The sequence below is a fragment of the Carcharodon carcharias genome, chromosome 6 (assembly GCF_017639515.1).
Source record: "Carcharodon carcharias isolate sCarCar2 chromosome 6, sCarCar2.pri, whole genome shotgun sequence".
Lineage (NCBI taxonomy): Eukaryota > Metazoa > Chordata > Chondrichthyes > Lamniformes > Lamnidae > Carcharodon > Carcharodon carcharias.
The window spans coordinates 734,544-751,727 of record NC_054472.1 but is presented as its reverse complement, the minus strand read 5'-3'; the positions used below and the strand labels follow the sequence as shown (position 1 = coordinate 751,727).

General features: G+C 46.4%; 1 protein-coding gene and 1 pseudogene across 3 annotated transcripts in view; both read left to right on the top strand.

The window, feature by feature from the left end:
* Positions 1–17,184, top strand: part of LOC121279302 (probable G-protein coupled receptor 141) — a 118,331-nt gene that overhangs the window by 23,455 nt on the left and 77,692 nt on the right. The window lies entirely within an intron of this gene.
* On the top strand, positions 2,359–2,587 carry LOC121279303 (annotated as a pseudogene).

The following is a 17,184-nucleotide window of genomic DNA, read 5'->3' as shown; positions in this document are numbered from 1 at the left end:
AAATGGATTTCAATTAGAAGTGTGAGCTAATGCATTTGGGAGGATAGTCAAAACAAAGGAATACATAGGGACCTTGAAGTATATGTCTGCAGATCCCTGATCATAGCAGTTCAGGTAGGTAAGGTAATTAAGAAGGCACATGGAATAAAAAGATTCATTCATGGAATGTGAGTGATGCTGGCAGGGCCAACGATTATTGCCCATACCTAATTTCCCTTTCCTTTCATTAGCCAAAGCATAGAAGATGAAAATGGGAAGGTTTATCCTAGAGCTGTACAAAACCGTAGTTAGGCCACAGCTAGAGTACAGCATACATTTTCTGTCACCACATTTTATAGTAGAGATGTAATCTCACTGAAGTAGGTACAGAGGAGATTTACTAGGATGTTTGCCAGGACTAAGAATTTTGGCTCTGAGGGAAAGATTGTTTAGTTTAGAGTTGCCGCCTTTGGAACAGATAAGGCCTAGGCAGATTTAGATGAGGTGTATAATATTATTAGGGGCCTAGCTAGGTCTTCGTATCCAATCTGTTCCCCTTAATAGAGAGGTCAATAACCAGAGGCGGGGAAGGGTGGGGTGGGTGCATAGATTTTAAAGTAATTGGTAGGATTAGAGGACGGTGGGGAAATTTTTTTGCCCAGAGGATGATAGGGATCTGGAACTTGCTACCTGAAAGGATCGTGGTGGCAAAAACCTTCATCGCATTTGAAATGTACCTGGTTACAGATAGAGCTGGAAAATGCTGATGAAGACCTGATGGACCATGTGGCCTCCTGTGCTGTAAGTTTTCTGTTTCTATGAACAGATTTCAGGCAGACCAGATTGGAAAGTCCAAAGACATAACTAGAAGAGTGCTTGTGAATTAAATTGGTAATTTGAGTGTTGGGGGGATAGTGTGGATAAAGGAATATTGTCTGGTGGGATGTGTTCCCTAGAATGGGGCTGTCAGCTTTTAACATGAAAGAAATAGTGAGTTGTATATCCAAGCTTTTGCAAATAACACAAGTTAGGAGGCACAGCAAGTTGTTTAGATGTAAGCAGGAAGTTATGAAAGGACAAAAGTGTTCAAATTTATGGCAGATGAACTTCATGTGAAATCAGAGATCATCAGATTTGAGAGACAAATTGGATTTTTTTAATAGGCAAGAGCTGTGGAAGAACCAAGGGATTTTCATGTCCATGTAAACACCACTAAAAGCTAGTGCACAGGTGTAAACTTAAATCACAAAAACTACTTGATCGTTTGATTATCTCCGCGGGCTCAGAATCCAAAAAAATGGCTCCAGTTGTTTAGTATTTAATCCAGTTCTACTTGGAGTACTAGTCAATTTTGGATAGTGCACCTCAGGAAGGATATATTGGCCTTGAAGGATGACAGCATAGGTTCACTATTATGATGGCAAGGATTAGGGTGTCACAAAGCACTTCACAGCCACTAAAGTGCTTTTGAAGTATAGTCACTTGGTGAGAAGGGGACTGCAGCCAACTTGCACACTGATCTTAAACAACAAAGTGACAATAACTAGATCTGGGTTTTTTTGTAATATTGGGCAGGGCCTACTAAAGTGGGATAGGGGATCTTTGACATCTGTCTAAGAAGGCAGACAGGGCCTTGGTTTAACATCTCACCTAGAAAGATTGCATCGCTAAGAGTTCAGTGCTCAGTTTTAATGTCATCTTAAATTTTTGTGCTCAAACCCTGGAGTGGATCTTGGGCCTAATTCTGATTCAAGCAAGAGTGCTATCAACTGAGCCCTCAAGTGGATGTAAAAGATACTATGGCACTATTTCCCTGGTGTTCTTGCCCACCTCCTGTTCTTCAACTGCACCCCCCACCTCCCCCTGTTCCAACATCCATCTTCTATCTGAAAGGAAAGGGTAAAAGGGACAAAAGAAATAAGGAGAGACATCGAGAGGCAGACGGAAAGGGGTAGACATAGAATTTCGGAAAGGTCCTCCTGATCTGCCATAGCTTTGTCAGAAACTTGCCAGAAGCTGTTTGCAGTTTTAGCCAGAGTTTGCACAGCAGCTAATTGGGGAAACTTGTGCAGAATTTCACTGAGGAAAATTGCAACACAGGCAGCAGGTGAGAAAGGTCATGGACAAAATTTTGGTGGCCAAAATGGGATGGGAACTGAGACGGAAGAGCATGTAATTTCCCAATGTTGTTCCATTGGTCAGTGATGTTTGTGACAAGGAGTGAATGTGGCACCCAGGATACGACCAGATTCTGAGCAATGACCAATTAAGGCTGTTAATGAGCTTGTCAGCTTGTTAAATGCTGGTTTGTAATCTGAGGAAAGGCGGGAGCTGAGAGAGAGAGAAAGAGAGAAATAAAAAGCAACCTCGCTGAGAAACATGAGCAAAGCCCATCCGCCAAGCTCAAGAAGTTCATGGACAAGAAACTGTCACTCAAACTGAATGGTGGGAGACATGTGCAAGGATTCTGCGTGGGTTTGATCCCTTCACGAATCTTGTCATGGATGAATCTGTCGAGATGGCACCTGGGGGCCAGCAAAATAACCTTGGCATGGAGGTTATCACAGGGAACAGCGTAATCATGCTGGAAGCCTTAGAGCGAGTATAGTGAAGACTGCTGTATTCCTGAAGACATGGAAAAGAACGTTGCGGAGACAGCACGTACAACATTTTGAGCCCTTGAATTTTTTGTCCTTAGTTTTTCTGGTAGAATATGTCAATTGGTTGAATCGTTTGAAGCGCAATCTGCTATTTTTGTAAATACTTTATTATTTGTACTTGTGGGATCTAAAGGACATTAAATATGTTTTTGTAAACAAAAAACCATGCTGGATCTGGATCAGGTCAAGGAGAAGGGGGTGCCAATGCAATGGAGAACCAGTCATAACTGCCATTCAATGAGAGGCTCATGGGGAACATTAATTTATTGGCACACAATGATGTCAGATGAGCAGAAGTAGTGGAGAAAGTGTTTTTTGTGATAAAAACAGAAAACACTGGAAGAGCTCAGCAGCTCTGGTAGGATCTGTGGAGTGAGGAAAAAAAGCTAACATTTCAAGTCCAATATGACTCGTCTTTAGAGCTTCAAAGTGGTTTTTGTGTGCTCAGTTGATTGAGGTTGTGATCCTCTTAGGATTGTGGGATGATAATAGGGGGATCCAATAAGCATTGAATGTAGCTGACAGCAAGCAAGACAACAACTGGATGGGCATTAAGGCACTTGGAGATAGAGATGAGGGACAACACCCTCAGGAGCAGATACTGAGCCCTAGGCAAGAGGAGGGCAGAGGATCGAGGGCCAATGAAGGCCATATACTTGGTATTGAGTGTAATGCTGAAGATGAAGTTACCTGGAAAAATCACAAAATCATTGTCATAGTAAACTATGGCTCACAGGAACTATACCAGGCAAATGGTATCTGAGATTTGTGCCCTCCTTGAGGAAGACCTCAGACAATGCTGTTCTGGTCATTGTGACCTGTCTCGAGTGGTTGAAGTCACTGTGGCCCTGAGGGTCCAGCTTGTTACAATGGGCAGCAACCGACCTTGGTGGCATCTCTCAAGTAGCACAACACTGCATTGCACAAGTCACTGATGCTCTACTTGCCAGAGCTGGACAGTACATACAATTTCAAACAAATGGGGCCTCGCGGGCACAAAGGGTAGTGGAATTCGGCTCCATCGCTCGATTCTTGCAGGTGCAGAGCATCATTAATCACACCCATGTGACCATCAAGGCACTGAATGAGTAGCCAGTGAGATTCAGAAATAGGAAGGGCTTCCAGTCCATAAGAGTTCAGCTGGTATGCAATCGCAACAAAGGTTTTATGCAAAACAAAAACAGAATTACCTGGGAAAACTCAGCAGGGCTGGCAGCATCTTCGGAGAAGAAAAGAATTGACGTTTCGAGTCCTCATGACCCTTCAGCAGAACTGATTGATTCAAGCTGACCTGACACTCTCATCCTCTGCCAGTAGAGGGTGCCACTGCTCTTCATGTCACCACCGAGATTCTGTGGATGGTTTCCAGGGGAACAAGGGATATCTCTTGAAGAGATGGCTACTCACAACTTTGAGACCATGTGACGGAGGCACACAGGAGCTACAACCAAAGCCATCTGCTCACAAGAACCACCATAGAGCAGGCCAGCAGGCTTCTTAAGATGTAGTTATGGTTCCTGAACTAGTTTGGGTGGCACCATGCAGTACACATCTGCAAGGGTCTCATGAATTGTGGTGGACCACTGCACTCACCATAACATAGTCCTCCAGAGGGGTGTGAACCTTGAAGAGGGTGAAGCTCTAGATCAACACAGTTCCTGTGAGGAAAAGGAGAAGGAAGATGAAGAGGAAAACAGTGCCCATGCTGTGCAGCGGTTGGCCAGGCCTACGTCAGGAATCCAAGCCCTCTTCAGGATGATGTGAATGGGAGGGCACTTGTGGTCCAGGCACTTTTTCACCTGAGCACTACTCACCCAGTAGAACTGCAAGCTCTAGTACTCACTTTGCTCTGATTATGAGAACACATAAGTTAAAATACACAACTTTGAATAGGAACATAGAAACATAGGAGCAGGAGGAGGCCATTTAGCCCATTGAGCCGGCTGTGCCATTCAGTATGATCATGGCTGATCATCCACTTCAGTGCCTTTTTCCCACACTATCCCCATATCCCTTTATGTCATTGGCATTTAGAAATCTGTCAGTCTCTACTTTAAACATACTCAATAACTGAGCTTCCACCACCTTCTAGGGTAGAGAATTCTAAAGATTCACCGACACTCTGAGTAAAACAAAAATCTCGTCATCTCGGTCCTAAGTGGCTTCCCTTTTATTTTGAAATTGTGCCCCCTGGTTCTAGACTCCCTAACCATGGGAAACATCTAACCTGTATCTACTCTGTCTATCCCTTTAAGTATTTTGTAGCTTTCAATGAGATCACCTCTCATTCTTTGAAACTCTAGAGAGTACAGGCCCAGTTTCTCCAAACTCTCTTCACAAGACAGTCCCACCATCCCCAGAACTAGTCTGGTGAACCTTCGCTGCACTCCCTCTATGGCAATAATATTCTTCCTAAGGTAAGGAGGCCAAAACTGCACACACTACTCCAGGTGCAGTCTAACCAAGGTTCGATACAATTGAAGCAAGGTTTTGCTATTCCTGTACTCAAACCATTAGCCTTCCTAACTGCTTGCTGAACCTGCATGTTGGCTTTCAGTGATTTATGGACAAGGACACTAAAGTCCTTTTGTACATCTACACTTTCTAATCTCTCACCATTTCAGAAATACTCAGTACATCTATTCCTCCCACCAAAGATGGTAACATCACACTTTTCCACATTATATTCCATCTGCCATGTTCTTGCCCCCCCAACCCCCGCCCTCACTAAGTCTGTCCAAATCCTCTTGAAGCCACTTTGCATCTTCCTCACAACACACATTCCCACCTCGCTTTGTGTCATCCGCAAACTTGGAAATATTACATTTGGTTCCCACATCCAAATCATTGATATATATTGTTAGAAAATAGAGATAGTTTAAGTAAGCTTTATTTGTATTTTGTGGGTGTCAGGAATGAGTTATACCTTTAAAGTTTAAGTTTGATTTGTATTTCTGTATCTGTATGTTAAGAAAGGTCAAATTTTGTTTTATTTTCACTTTAAAAAGGTGCCTGCATTTCTAATGAGAGTTTTATGATTTAAGCTAAGGTAAACAAACCAAGGTAGAAGAATTGGATTCTTGCCTGGCAACAGGGGGCAGAGAGGCAGGCCTCTCCCACAGACACACACACAAGAAAGACAGCAGTTTGATTTGGAAGCTGCTGGAGTTCAGCTGGTTTGAAGACAGCTGCCAAACTGAAGCCACCTGGAAGAGACAGAGAGCCAGTCCCAAGCTAAAGAAAAACTCCAAAAATCCAGGGGAGCGGAAGAGGGGAAAGAAGACCTTCCAGTCAAAGGAAGAACAGGAACCTAGAAAAGGTCCTGTTAAGTGAAGTTAAGAGTGAGGAGCAGAGAGAAAGGATTCAAACTTCAGACAACTGAAGGTCTGTAACTCTTTGCTCTGGGCATGTGAAGCAGCAGTGGTACTGTCAATGGCTGAGTGCGTGAGAGAGAGAGTCCGTGGAAGACAGCTTGAATGCATGTGGTAACCCAGGGGAGAGGAACATTGGAAGGAGAGTTCAAAACCCTGGCGGTGAACCCTTGCGGAGAGAAAGTATTGGTTTGGGAGAAGATTCCAAGGCGAGGTCTTGGAGAGTGAAGATTGGAAACCCTCATGTGAAAGACGAAGTGCGGTGAGACCAGTTGGCTCATGATGTGAAAAGTGTCTGGGTAAACAGTGTGCTTGCACATGAACAGGGGAGACACCTCATCCTGAGTGAGACACAGCCAGTGTGGGTATTGGCAATTTGGTGCACAGTGGGAAGTCAGTGCAGAAGGAAAGAGGTGCTCTTTGCATTTTTTCTTTGCTATCCAACTTCTTAAATCTTCAGAGAGTGGTCTTGCCCTGCTGCAGCATTAGAGGCTACAAGGGAAAGGAGTGACTGACAAGTAGTGGGTAAGGTCGGGTAAGTATTTACTACTTTTATCGCTTATAGTTTAATGTCTTTTTGTGGCTTGTAGTTTATATATTTTGTGGTAACGAGGATCAGGAAAGAAGGGCCCTAGAGTAATTAAATTAAAAGGTTTAATTTAAAGGGATAAGTCATGGCAGGAGAGTTCAAAGCCTGGTGTACTCCTCGTGCTGCATGTGGGAAGCTGGGAATATTTCCAGTACCCAGGACCAGCGTGTGTGCAGGATGTGTGTCCAGCTGCAGCTCCCTGGAAGCTCGGGTTTCAGAGCTGGAACGGCGGCTGGGGACACTGGGGAGCATCCGTGAGTCTGAAAGCATCGTGGATAGCACGTTAAGAGAGGTGGTCACACCGCAGCTGAAGGGACTTGAGGAAGGAAGGGAATGGGTGACCACCAGGCAGTCCAAGAGAAACAGGCAGATAGTTCAGGAGTCCCCTGGGGTCCCGCTCGTAAATCGGTATTCCATTTTGGAGGCTGATGTGGGTGCTGGTTCTTGCAGGGAGTATAGACAGAGCCAAGATTCTGGCACCACAAGCAGCTTGTCTGTACAGGAAGGGAGGAAGAGAGGAAGGGCAATAGTAATAGGAGATTCTGGACTCAGGGGAACAGATAGGCACTACTGTGGCCGTCAACGTGACTCCAGGATGGTATGTTGCCTCCCTGGTGCCAGGGTCCGGGATGTTACTGAACGGTTGCAGGGCATCCTGAAGGGGGAGGGTGATAATGCAGAGGTCATGGTACATGTTGGTATCAATGACATAGATAGAAAGAGGGCTGAGGTTTTGCATCAAGAATTTAGGGAGTTAGGCAGCAGACTAAAAAGCAAGACCTCTTGGGTTGTAATCTCTGGATTACTCCCAGTGCCACGTGCTAGCGAGCTCAGAAATAGGAGAATAGCGCAGATGAATATGTGGCTTAAGAATTGGTGCAGGAGGGAGGGTTTTAGATTCCTGGATCACTTGGACCGTTTCTGGGGAAGGTGGGACCTGTACAAGTGAGAGGGTCAATATCTGAACCAGAGCGGGACTAACATCCTTGTGGGGGGGGGGGGGTTGCTAGTGCTGTTGGGAGGAGTCTAAACTAATTCAGCAGGGGGAGGGGACACAGAATGCTAGTAGAATAGGGACACATCATAATATAGTAAAACAATCAAGTCAGAGGGAGTACAGCTGCATTAAGTTTCAAGGGAGTAAGGCAAGGTTGGATGGCCTCTACTTTAATGCTAGGTGTATTACACGTAAAACAGATGAGTTAAGGGTGAAGATTGACACGTGGAATTGTGGTATAGTAGCCATCACTGAGATGTGGTTGAGGGAGAGGCAGGATTGGCAGCTCAACATTCCGGTATATAGCATCTTCAGGCGAGACAGGGGAGGGGGTAAAAGAGGAGAAGGCGTTGCATTATTAGTTAAAGAGTCAGTTACTGCAGAAAGGAGAGATGATATTTTGGAGGGGGCATCAAATGAAGCTTTGTGGGTAGAGCTTGGGAATAAAAAAGGGGCAACCACATTGTTAGGTGTTTATTATAGATCCCCAGATAGTCAACGGAAAATTGAGGAGCAAATATGTGCACAATTTGTGGAGGTGTGTAAAAAAAAAAAAAATAACAATAGGATAAATTATATTAAGTGATTTCAACTTACCCAACATTAATTGGGATAGACATAGTGTTAAGGGCTTGGATGGAGTGGATTTCTTGAAATGTGTACAGGAGAACTTTTTAGGTCAATATATAGAGGGTCCAACAAGGGATGGCAGAGTGCTGGACCTAATTCTGGGGAATGAAGCTGGACAGGTGGCTGAGGTGGTGGTGGGGGAGCATTTTAGTGATAGCGACCATAACATGGTACAGTTTAAGCTTGTTACAGACAAAGAAATAGACAAGTTGCAAAAAATAATTTGGATTGGGGGAGAGTGGATTTTAGTGAAATAAGGCAGCATCGGGCCAAGGTAGACTGGGAACAGTTACATGTGGGGAAATCTACAGAGGAGCAGTGGGGGACGTTCAAAAAGGAAATGGGGAGGGTACAGGCTCAACATGTTCCCTCTGATAGGTGATAGGAAGGAGTAACAAGCCCAGAGGACCATGAATGACCAGAGGTATTCAGGTTATGATGAGAAGGAAAAGAGAGGGTTTTAGCAGGTACAAGGGAAGCAAATCAGCGGAGGCATTAGTGGAGCTTAAGAAGGAGAGCAAAGAGGGGATATGAGAAAGCTCTGGCTGGTAAAAGTAGGGAAAATCCCAAGATATTCTACAAGTATATCAATGAGAAGAGGATAACCAGTGAAAGAAGAGGGCCCATAAGGGACCAAGGGGACAATCTATGGGTGGAGCCAGAGGACATCAGTAGAGTGTTGAACGAATACTTCACATCCGTCTTCACCCAAGAGAATGAGGATGAAGGAATCGAACTCAGGGAGAGAGACTGCGAGGTTCTTGAGCAAATTGATATAGGGTGTGACAAGGTATTGGAGGTGTTGGCAGGCTTAAAAGTGGACAAATCTCCAGGTCCGGATGATTTATGTCCTGACTACTGAGGGAGGCAAGGGAGTAGATCGCAGGGGCTCTGATCCAACTTTTTAATTCCTCTCTGGCCACAAGGAGGTGCCAGAGGACTGGAGAACAGCTAATGTGTTTCCGCTATTTAAGAAGGGTTGTAGAGATAAGCCAGGGAACTACAGGCCAGTGAGTCTCACGTCAGTGGTAAGGAAACTGGTGGAGAAAAATCTGAAGGAGAGAATCTATCTCCACCTGCAGAGGGAAGGTTTGATCAGAGATAGTCAGCATGGCTTTGTCAGAGGGAGGTCATGCCTAACAAATGTGATTGAATTTTTTGAGGAGGTGACCAGGTGTGTAGATGAGGGTAGTGCAGTTGATGTAGTTTATATGGATTTCAGCAAAGACCTTGACAAGGTCCCACATGGGAGACTTATAAAGAAGGCAAATGCATATGGGATACAGGGTAATTTGATAAGGTGGATTCAAAATTGGCTTAGTTATAGGAGGCAGAGGGTGATGACAGAAGGATGCTTTAGTGACAGGAAGCCAGTGTCCAGTGGCGTACCACAGGGATCTGTGCTGGGTCCCCAATTATTTGTCATTTATATGACCGACATAGATGACTATGTGGGGGGTAGGATTAGTAAGTTTGCGGATGACACAAAGGTTGGCCGGGTGGTTAACAGTGAGACTGAGTGTCTTGGGCTACAGGAAGATATAGATGGGATGGTCAAATGAGCAGATAAGTGGCAAATGGAATTTAACCCTGAAAAATGTGAGGTGATACACTTTGGAAGGAGTAATTTGACAAGGAAGTATTCAATGAACAGCATGGCACTAGGAAGTTCTGAGGAACAAAGGGACCTTGGCGTGTGTATCCATACATCTCTGAAAGCAAAGGGGCATGTTAATGGGATGGTGAAAAAGGCATATGGGATCTTGCCTTTATCAATCGAGGCATAGATTACAAAAGTAGGGAGATCATGTTGGAGTTGTATAGGACCTTAGTGAGGCCACAGCTGGAGTACTGTGTGCAGTTCTGGTTGCCACATTATAGGAAGGATGTGATTGCACTGGAGGGGGTGCAGAGGAGATTCACCAGGATGTTGCCTGGGATGAAACATTTAAGTTATGAAGAGAGGTTGGATAGACTTGGGTTGTTTTCATTAGAGCAGAGAAGACTGAGGGGCGACCTGATCGAGGTGTACAAGATTATGAGGGGCATGGACAGGGTGGATAGGGAGCAACTGTTCCCCTTATTTGAAGGGTCAGTCATGAGGGGATATAAGTTCAAGGTGAGGGGCAGGAGGTTTAGAGGGGATGTGAGGAAAAGTCTTTTTACCCAGAGGGTGGTGACGGTCTGGAATGCACTGCCTGGGAGGGTGGTGGAGGCGGGTTGCCTCACATCCTTTAAAAAGTACCTGGATGAGCACTTGGCACGTCATAACATTCAAGGCTATGGGCGAATTGCTGGTAAATGGGATTAGGTGGGTAGTTCAGATGTTTTTGACATGTCGGTGCAGACTCGATGGGCCAAAGGGCCTCTTCTGCACTGTGTGATTTTGTGAATTGAGGAGAGACCCATAGCATTTGTTTGAGGTGGCATCTCCCACTTGGTTTCAGAGTGTGATGTGTCTGACTACCAGTTGCTTATTAGTTTACATGGACTGCGTACTTACTTTGAACATTGGAGTATAAGATAGCTTTTATAACTTGTGTTATCCTTACAAATCTGTATATATCTGTAAAGGTATAGTTGTGGGTGAAGGAGTATTGTAATATAGTTCATCTTGTTGAATAAATGTTTTATTTTGTTTGAAGTTCATCAGCTGAATCCTGTGACTCTGTTCAGTAGCTACTCCCCACATATTTAAACAAACAAATAAATGTTAGGACTTATCAAGCTGGGTTCCACCCTGGGATCAGGCTTGTCTGGGGGTAATCTCAGCTGGGATCATAATGATATTGTGAACAACTGGGGGATGAGTACTGATCCCTGCAGTACCCCACTAGTCACAGGCTGGCAATGCGAGAATGACCTGTTTATTTCTAATCTCTGATTTTTGCGTGTTAAGAAATCCTTGATCCATGCCAATATGTTACCTCCCATTCCATGTACTTCAATTTTGCTAACCAACCTTCTGTGGGGGACTTTATCAAAAGCCTTCTGAAAATCCAAGTATACTATGTCCACTGACTTCCCTTTATCAATTTTGTTAGTAACATCCTCAAAAGGCTCCGGCAGCTTTTGTTAAACATGATTTCCCATTCATAAATCCATGTTGACCATGCCCAATCAGATCATTATTATTCAAGTGTCCACTTATCACATTTTTTTATAATAGATTCTAGCATTTTTCCTACTACTGATGTCAGGCTAACAGGTCTGTAGTTCCCTGTTTTCCCTCTCCCTCCCTTCTTAAATAGTGGGCTGACATTTGCTACCTTGCAATCTGCAGGAACCATTCCAGAATCTAATGAATTTTGGAAGATGATCACCAATGCATCCACTATCTCCATTGTTAGCTTTTCCAACCCCTTGGGATGTACATCATCAGCTCCCAGGATCTTATCAACTTTTTATTTAGTCCCATTTATTTCTCCAATACAGTCTTACTAATACTAATTTCCTTTAATTCCTCATTCTTCCTAGTTGCTTGGATCTCTAATTCTGGGAGATTTCTTGTATCTTCCTCAGTGATGACAGACACAAAGTAATAATTTAGCTTCTTTGCCATTTCTCTATTCCCCATTATAAATTCTTCTGACTCTGCCTGTAATGGACCCACATTTGTCTTTAGCCAAATGTTTCCTTTTTATGTAGCCATAGGGGCTTTTACAGTCCGTTTTTATGTTTTTTGCTAGTTTACATTCATATTCTATTCTCCCTTTATCAGTTTCTTGGTCCTCCTTCACTATATTCTAAAATCCTTCCAATCCTCAGGTTTATCACTATTTCTGGCAACTTTATAGGCCTTTTCTTTTAATCTTATACAATCCTTAACTTCCTTTGTTAGCCACGGTGATTGACTTTTTGAGTTTTTGTGCCTTAAAGGAATGTATAATTGCTGTAAACTATGTAATAATTCTTTAAAGACTGTCTGTTGTCTATGCACCGACATACCTTTTAATGTATTTTCCCAATCTACCCCAGCTAATTTGCCCCTCATTCCTGCATAATTTCCTTTGTTCAAATGTAACACCCTGGCTTCAGATTGAACTACGTCACTTTCAAACAGAATGTAAAATTCTACCGTTATGGTCACTCATCCCTAAAGGCTCTTTTGCAACAAGATTAATAATTAGCCCTTTCTCATTACATAATACAAGATCTAAAAAAAGCCTGTTCTTTAATCAGTTCCTCGACATACTGCTCTAGAAAACCATCCTTAACACATTCCAGAAACTCCAATGTAAGGGGAAAACAACAATTCTGTATGAGAAGACAGTGCTGATTGGTTGACAAGTGGACTCGATAGGTAGGGGCATTGACATGGAGAATACACCAGTGATGGTGACTGACAGGTAACTGACAAGCATTATTTGAAGTTTAAACCAGGCAGCTTGACCCTGATTGGTCAAGACATTACCCTGAGGAATGAGTCAGCGAATCGTTGTCACTTATTTTATTTAGCTGAAACAGGCGCAATATGTGTACATGTTCTTTCTGTCTGCAAAGAACAGGGGCCCGTGTATTAATATATGTAGCTTCCAGTACGCACAACTGTGCCACACTGCAATCTCCAACTAACAATCTCAAATTGGTTGCCTGCATAATTTTTAGCACACTGGATTATTTAGCAAATGTCCAATTGCAGAATCAGGTCTAGTGTTGGACATTTTGGATGGAATTGTCCATGCCCACTGGTGTTGGGCGTGTTCAGTGGTGTGAGTGGACAATATGGCAAGAAGGCCAAAAATTGGTTGGCGTGAAACCAGTTTACGATCATCTGCTCCGCCCAGCCGGAATCATCCCCCCCCCCACTGGTTCGTCTGCCCACGCCGTTGTGTATCACAACAGCATATAAAAGGCGTGCATTCGGCGGGATGCATTTTGAAGGGAACTCGGAGGTGAGTACATAGTAACATTGTGCAGTGCTTGCCGGGTCACCTGTTGGACTTCAAGGTTGGGGGTGCGTTGGTGGGGATGGCGAGGACTTTCCTGTGGTTGAAGCATGATGGCGGGGGCAAGGACTTTCCTGTGGTTGAAGCATGATGGCAGGGGCAAGGACTTTCCTGTGGTTGAAGCATGATGGCGGGGGTAAGGGCTTTCCTGTGGCTGAAGCATGATGGTGGGGGCAAGGACTTTCCTGTGGCTGAAGCATGATGGCGGGGGCAAGGGCTTTCCTGTGGTTGAAGCATGATGGCGGGGGCAAGGGCTTTCCTGTGGTTGAAGCATGATGGCGGGGGCAAGGACTTTCCTGTGGTTGAAGCATGATGGTGGGGGCAAGGGCTTTCCTGTGGCTGAAGCATGATGGCGGGGGCAAGGGCTTTCCTGTGGCTGAAGCATGATGGCGGGGGCAAGGACTTTCCTGTGGCTGAAGCATGATGGCGGGGGCAAGGGCTTTCCTGTGATTGAAGCATGATGGCGGGGGCAAGGACTTTCCTGTGGTTGAAGCATGATGGCGGGGGCAAGGGTTTTCCTGTGGTTGAAGCATGATGGCGGGGGCAAGGACTTTCCTGTGGTTGAAGCATGATGGCGGGAGCAAGGACTTTCCTGTGGTTGAAGCATGATGGGGGCAAGGGCTGCTCTGCGGTTGCGGTGCGTTGGGGAGAGGGCAAGGGCTGCTCTGCGGTTGCGGTGCGTTGGGGAGAGGGCAAGGGCTGCTCTGCGGTTGAAGGTAGCGTACAAGCATGTGCAGGGTAGTGGGGTGGTGGGAAATGGAAGCAGCCAGGCACTAGGGAAACCTTGTATAAAGTTTCCATTCCTCTGCAGCTGAGACAGTTCAGGAGAATGCCTGTGCCTGAGCTGAAAGCACAACATGCAATCCAATGGGCAAAGCATCGCCAATTGGTCGGGTGGAGTGGGGCGGAGGTGGGTGGGGTTTCAGAGAGCCATGCAGTGCACTAATCTGTGGCCATCCAAGTGGAGGCCAGCACTCTCCAGGATGCATTAAGGGGCCTTCAGACATAACCAGGACAGGTTCTTAGTACACCCATGCTAACCACGTGTCTCTCTTTCATCCTGCAGGGGGACTACATCAGGACTATGGAGCCTGGTGAACTAGCTGTATACCTGATGGCCCAGAGCAGGAAGACAATGGAGGAGAGTGTGACTGAGGTGCCTGGCTGCACAGAAGGAGAAGCACCACCATCTGGAAGAAGGGGTTGGGGGTCCTGCACACGCCGCTGAAGAGCCACAGCGAGCTGGCACTGGTCAGCACCTAGCCACACCCAAGGTCTACAGATGCCGCCTTTCATTCCTGCAGGTGACCGACAACCAAAGACTGTGCATGAATAGGGAACTGGTCGGTCACATCTGCCAGCTACTGCAGGATGTGGTGCCATGGGGACATGGAGGGCATCCACTTCCAGTGGCTGTGAAAGTGACCACGGCCCTTAATTTCTATGCCAGTGACTCCTTTCAGGGCTGCACAGGTGACCTCTGGGATTTCACCAACCTCCACCTACAAATGCAGCCATGAGGTTATGGATGCCACCTTCGTGTGGGCACACAACTTTGTGCATTTTGCCTGGGAACGGGACATCCAGGATGCAAGACCAATTGGATTTGCCCAGATCTTGGGTTTCCCACAGGTGCAGGGTGCGATCGACTGCACTCACTTGGTGCTCAGATCTCCGTCATAACACACGGTCAACTATGTCAACTGTAAGGGATTCTATTCACTGTATATGCAGCTGGTCTGCAACCACCAGAAACACATTCTGCAGGTCGGCACACGGTTTCCAGGGAGTGTCCATGACTCCTAAATTCTCAGTCAGTCACAGATACTTGACATCTTCCAGGGTCCTCAGACGCTGTAGGGCTGGCTCCTTGGGGACAAGGGCTACCTGCAGAGGATGTGGCTGATGACACCTGTGCAGCAGCCTCAGACTGCAGCAGAGCGATGGTATAACAAGGATCATGCTGCAACTTGGTGGAGCAGACTATCGGCATACTGAAGATGAGGTTTTGGTGCCTGGACTGGTCTGGTGGAGCCCCGTAATACAGTCGGCAGAGGGTGTCACACATCATTATTGCCTGCTGCACTCTTTACAACCTGGCATGGCAATGGGGACAGGAGCTGGATGAGGACAAGATGGAGGAGCTGGAGGTCTCCTCCAACGAGGAGGATGCCGATGGGTATGAGTGTGAGAAGGTCCTCGAAGGCAATGATGGGGATGAGGCCCTCACACTGGCCAGATGAGGCAGGCGCACTTGAGGGGTCCTCTGCCAGATTTGTGGAGGATGATGACGACATGCAGTGAGGTGTCCCCATTGATCCTCACATCATAGTTGTGAACGTTTGACTCCAGTCTGGCTTAGGGCTGCGCAATTACCCTCTGTGAGAATGCTCCTGTCACGGAGATGCAATGGGGGCCCTAATAGTCGCTCGATTGGAGGATGATAATGACATACAGTGAGGACACTCCATAGATCTTCACATAGCCTCTGTGAATGTCTGACTCCTGTCTAGCTGAGGGCCGTTCGCTTGCGCTCTGTGTTCAGGGTCATATCATAGAGAAGCAGCCATGAAATTTTAGAAGCATCTGATCCATTGCCCGCCTTCAGCATTCGAACCCTTCAGGAGCACAGTGTCACTGGTCACAGATGCTGAAGAGATGGGGGCAAGCCCACCTTAAAGGTGCTGAGAGCGCACAGAGAGAATGATGGAACTCTGACTCCTGCCCACGACATTCTGGCAGCGATGACCAGCACCATCAAGGTGCAGGCATCAGTAACATGTCCAGGGAGTGTGAGGCTGGACCATCATTTTGGTCTAAAGGCCACACAGAGCACAGGGAAGAGGCCCTGGACTGAGACACCTGCGTTTTATCTTATGCAGAAAGGTTTCACACCTGAGTGACAAGAACACTGCTCATCAGAACAAGGATCCACAGGCAGGGTAACATTCTTGGAAGTTTTTTGACAACAGTGAGCAGTATGTACAAGTGATCAACACCCGTAACCAGGCTGTGCAACTATATCTTTTTGTCTTTCCTAACCCTGCCACTATGTCTTGGTGCTCCCCGGGCATCCATAGCGGAGGTGGAGGCAGCCTGCTGACTGTGACACCCTGTCTGTGATGACCCTGTCGGGTGTCCTCTGGAGGGCTGAGATCTGGAGGGCCCTGGCCTGCTTTCAGGGTCTTGCTGTGTGGCAGTGACACCCTCCTCGGCCTGTGGAGCTGGTGTTGCTGAGGTCACAGGAAGCGTGGATTTGGATGGGCTGGACACTCCCGGAGTCACCTGCTGATCCTCCTCCCTATAGGTGCCTGAAGTCACCAGGCTGATTCTTTAAAGAGAAGGGGTAGCTGGTGTGAAATCAAACTGCCCCGCATCCATCCCGCGAGCACACCTTTGGAGGCCAACTATTATGTCTGCAATGGAGTTCAGCCCGCGCAGCAGTGCAGTAGCCACGTCCTGGACCAAGGTCTCCATGGCGGCCACCATACTACCAGTGTTGACCTCAATGCGTTGGCATGTCGGCACTGTCACCTCAACCTGGGGGCAGACGCAGTCCTCCATCATGCCTTGCAATCTAAGGAATGCAGTGGAAATTGCTTCCTGATGTTCTGGAGTCTGCCTTTACAGTTCCAGAAACAGTGACATGACCGAATTCAGGGGCTTGTCATCTGACTCGGACTCAGCAAATTTCTGGCCTCCAGGAGTCCTCCGAGTGGGGATCTGGGAAGTCCCTGCCGCCACTGGATCAGACAGCGTGATGTGCTCAGATTGTGATCCCGAGGCTTCTCTAAAGCTAGGTCCCACCGAGATTGTGTCTCTGCACTGGTGGCGGGTGTGGGTGAGTGCTATAATGGGACTTCAGGGAGGGTGCCTCCAGATTCCTCTTCAGAGGTTTCTTTGGGGCTTGATTGGAGGCTCTGGGTTGTGGGCTCCATTGGCTGTTTCCCAGATGTGCATGACAATGGCCTGTGAAAGAGGACACATCACTCACAGCATGGTCATCTGA